Source organism: Cynoglossus semilaevis, chromosome 4, assembly GCF_000523025.1.
Source record: "Cynoglossus semilaevis isolate Cse_v1.0 chromosome 4, Cse_v1.0, whole genome shotgun sequence".
Classification (NCBI taxonomy): domain Eukaryota; kingdom Metazoa; phylum Chordata; class Actinopteri; order Pleuronectiformes; family Cynoglossidae; genus Cynoglossus; species Cynoglossus semilaevis.
The window spans coordinates 8559402-8563795 of NC_024310.1; the positions used below are offsets into that span (position 1 = coordinate 8559402).

The 4394-nt window shown below is 41.9% G+C and overlaps 1 protein-coding gene and 1 long non-coding RNA gene across 4 annotated transcripts in view; one reads left to right on the plus strand and one right to left on the minus strand.

The window, feature by feature from the left end:
* Window positions 1-4394, minus strand: part of LOC103377960 (ephrin type-A receptor 4) — a 57775-nt gene that overhangs the window by 39735 nt on the left and 13646 nt on the right. The window lies entirely within an intron of this gene.
* The window catches only part of LOC103377959 (uncharacterized), a 34526-nt gene that overhangs the window by 25737 nt on the left and 4395 nt on the right, over window positions 1-4394 (plus strand). For both annotated transcript variants that reach the window (XR_521466.3, XR_003049505.1), the window contains exon 3: window positions 3781-3981. This is a non-coding gene — a long non-coding RNA (uncharacterized LOC103377959). The remainder of the gene's footprint in view (window positions 1-3780; window positions 3982-4394) is intronic.

The window sequence follows — 4394 nt, forward strand, 5'->3', positions numbered from 1 at the left end:
CCCACTCAAATCCAAACAGATAACACCCCAAAAAAGAACCCCAACACATATACTGTACACATGTATCCCTGAGCAAGTTTTATGTAATAAAGAGGACAAACAAGGACGAAGGGAGTTGAACACACTCAGCAAAGGCATTGTTGTGGTCCAGTTTCCACAGTCTCCAGGGGCCGCAGTCCTGTTTTCAACTGTGTTTGTGTTTGCAGCCGGTGTATTTAGCATTCTTTCCTGACATTGTTTACCATAAAAAGAGCTGCTTTTCAATTAAAATATGAGATAAAAAAATAAAAAAACAGAAAGTCAGGGTGGGATGCAGGTTCAGTATGCTAATGTCGCCTGGCTGAGGGCGCCCTCACACAGGCGCACACCGCCAAACAATGGGAACCGCAGCGAGTCGAGGAGAGTGAGGCAGAAAAAGGGAGGATGTGTGAAGTGAACAGCCACAAACATGAACTAAAATAGGAGACGAGGAGAGGAAGAGGAAGCAATAGGCAGGTCGTCTACACGGGGCCCCCTGCAGTCCTGTAAACAAGCGCCGATCACGTGTCATGCTGTAGCGCGTAAACAAGACATGGAGCCGCCGTCCAGTCACTGTCCAACGTTTTTTGGGACACTATTTTAGCTTTATTATCTTCATTTTGTTGTATTATTTTAACAGATAATTGGGTTTAAGTGAGATTTGATTATCCAAGAAAATAAATATAATTCACAGGTGAATATTCTCTAATAGTTTTTTTGCTTTAAATTTAAAATGTAAGATATAAATCTATCAAATAAATACATTTATTGTAGTTTTTTTTATTTATTGTCCAGATTCCTATAAAAACATAGAGTTAAAAATGATAATCCTGTGACCTGTGTTGGTTACCATCTGGACATTTATTTTTTTTTTTGTACTGTTTTGTAGACTGAGGATTTAATTCACCAAAAGACCTGTGGAAAAAAAATCAGGTATTGTAAACTGTGAACCACAATAGTTTGTAACTCCAGTGTTTGATGTCTTTTGTTTGGATTTACCTCAGTGACGCAAATGCACCTAAGCCAGCTGTGGAGCAGCAGCGTCCGTGTCCCTGTGAGCTAAAACACTTCATACTGTTTATTCTTCTCCAACTGGAGGTTGTCTTGCAGCAGGACAATGCTGTAAACATATTTGGAGGACCTCATAGACTTCTGGTAGTGTTTAGAATGTTACTTCTATGAAGAGGATCAAATCTCCATAGCGTTGCCATTGGCAGCAGTCTCTGAAAACCTGACGTGCAGTAGTAGTAGTACTTAATTCTTACAGTATGTAGTATTTTATACAACAAAAGTATTAGCCTACACTTCTGTTTTTAAAAAAAGGTTTCATGATGAGATTATTATTAATACGACACCTGGACTGACCAGAAAAAGTTCCGTTTTATTCGTCGACGTGCGGAGAACCAGGTCGGCTCTGCTCCTGTCTGACTGTAGCTCCGATAACAGACACGTCAGTGTGAACGCTCATTTGTCAACACCCAGGTTTGTAGAAACAGGGAAAACTTTAATGACCCAGTTGCCTGTGCTCTCAGGGGCAAGTTTAACATCAGCCCCGTGTGTCTCGGCGTGGAGGCAGCACGCAGGGGTACGAGGAGGGGGCACGAAAGGGTCGACTTACGGGTGAAAAGAAAGGTATTTTTAGGTTGTTTGTTTAGGTAATCTGCATGTAGCTCCCAGACGACAGCCTGTCTGGGGCCGCCAAACACCTTCCATTGTGTGTGCCTGTTTGTGTGTGTGTGTGTGTGCACGCACAATAGCGTACGTCTGCGCGTCCCTGAGAAAACTGTTTGCACCATTGTGTATTAGCATAGTGTGTGTGTGTGTGTGTGTGTGAGGGCAGTTTGACAGGGTACATAAAACCTTTCCTGGGTCACTAACTCTTCAACAGCACATGTCAGTCCAATGACGGTCTGCTGGTCTCCACTGTGGCTGTCGCTGCTCTGACCTCTGACCTCTGCCAATGTCACTCGCGGCAGACCACTTTCTCCCCGCTCCGTCCCTCCCTCTCTCTCTCTAAGCGGTAACAAGGTCAGCGTTGTCGTGAAAGAGAAACTCTCCCCGACTTGAAAGTATGTCAGCTCCTTCTCGTCTTCGTCTGCCGTGACTTTGCTCTGTGTGGTTTCTTTAGCTGCAGCTTCCATAGGACATACAGAATTATCTATATTGTTTATACAAACAAATTCATTAGTAATTAATTAATAGTAGAATTCTCCATATTTTCCCCAAAAAACTTTCAACAACAAAAACTTTCTATAAGTTTGATGTAAACACATTTTTAACACTAATAACGTTAACTGTTAATCATTAACATATTTCATATCTAATTAATACTAATTCATCAATAATGTTATTTTTACATTTTTAGAAATATCCACATTGGGGTTTTTCATCGGACAGAAAACACCATATTTCTATGGTTATTTATTATTTGTGCTTTGACTCTAATGACGTCAGTCATCTTCGTTTGTGTTTATATTTATATTAATATGTTTAATTTGTTATTTATTCTTAATTTTTTGCCTAAAGAAGAAATGCAGCGACCAACAAATGTACACAATTATTTGACAAAACAGATGTTGGAGCAGCTGATTGCTTGTTTACTCCGTTGTGTGTGTGTGTGTGTGTGTGTGTGTGTGTGTTGTTAGCGTGTTGCACCTATGACCACAGTCTTGGCTGCAGGCTGCGGGGCGTTGCCCTCCCTCACCCCAGGCTAGTTGAACCTGGCCTTGCAGGGGGAGGAGGGAGGAGGGGTGAGGGGTGAGGGTGGTCTGTGTAAAAGGAGCCCAGGGTTAATGACTGCTGCATGGACAGGGTTACTCTGCTAATGTGTAACATTTTAGCCTTTTAGCTTTGATGTGAGGACAGACATGCAGGCGCAGCGATGATGGGGGAGAAGACAAACAAAAAGAACCTGGAGATGTGAACTGGTGTGTGGGCTCCACTGGAGGAGAGCCAGACTTATGTCTGCTGGTTTTCCTTTTCAGACATTTTCTTTTTTTCACACATTCTCTATCTTAATCACACTGTGTTCTTTTCTTATCTCTTCTTATCTATATGTCGTCTTTCATCTGCGAGTTTTGGTAAACGGCTCCAAAGAACTTCAAACGAGACACTGATGGTTTCTTTTATAGTTTGGAATAATTGTTTCATTGTAATTAATTGTGAGCGTTGAGATTTAGTTTTTTTTTTAAACTGTCTATTGACCCACAGTCATTCTAACCTCAGCTCTCTATGTTTATATTAGGAACACAACACATACAAAACTTCACAAAGAAAATCACAACTTTAACAGCCTCAAGTAATTCTGTTAGCTAATGCACTCTTAATCTCTGAGTCTAATTGTATTATTTTTTGTATGAAACCAAATCAACGGTTCTTTGGCGAATGATTCCACTGAGGACCAACAGGTCTAGATTTCTAGACTTTACTGTAAAAGTACGTAGTTGAAGCTCAAACGGACCCACAGCCTCTGGCAGAGATATTGACAGTAACATCAGTCACAGCAGCCAGGAGGTCATGACACAACCTCACGAGACTTGTTCAAAGAGCCATCAGCGTCTCTACTCATAAGCTCTCACTTCACCTTTCACACCTGTGGCCGTTTATCAGGGAATCATAAGACGGTGAGTTCCTCCACACAACCACGTCTCCTTTTCTTTAAATCTCCTCTTTTTCCTTCTCTTTATTTCTGCCCTGTTTCTGTCTCTTTGTCTTACATTCCTCTGCTCAGTTCACTCAGTCTCCTTCTCCGTCCTCTTCCAGCCGTATTTGACAGCTCGGTGCGGATCACGAAGGATCAAGGTTTCTAATCCCCGAGACGTGCCCGAGCGTGGACACACCTCCGCCTCGGGCCGGAGATCAGCGGCTTCGGATTCCCCAACAATCTTGTGAGACGTCCGCATCCCCATATTACATTCCAGCCGTCCTGCAGAGGAGCTGCACCTCAGCGCGCTTCCTACAAATGTAAGTTTGCTTGTTGGTGCACGTGAACATGTGGTCACAGTGAGGCACGAGCCATCCGATCTCAAAGCCCTGGGCCGCAACCAGGAATAGGAACGACAACAAGGAGTGTCAAGTCATTCCCCAATGTTTGGAGTTTCCTGACAGGATATTTTCATACCTTCCCTGCTGAGATCCACATCACTGCTGTTATATATATATATATATATATATATATGATATATATGTTGCACTAACTCTTGAATAATGACAGAGCAGATACATTATTTGTACAAGGACTAAGATTGTAAAAAAAGTCGGGTGGATGGCTACAATGAGTTAAAGTTAATGACTAACTATATGAGTATATATTTGAATATACTACATATTGGTTACAAAAACATAGTTGGGTCATCAGCTAATGTTTGGGATTCATT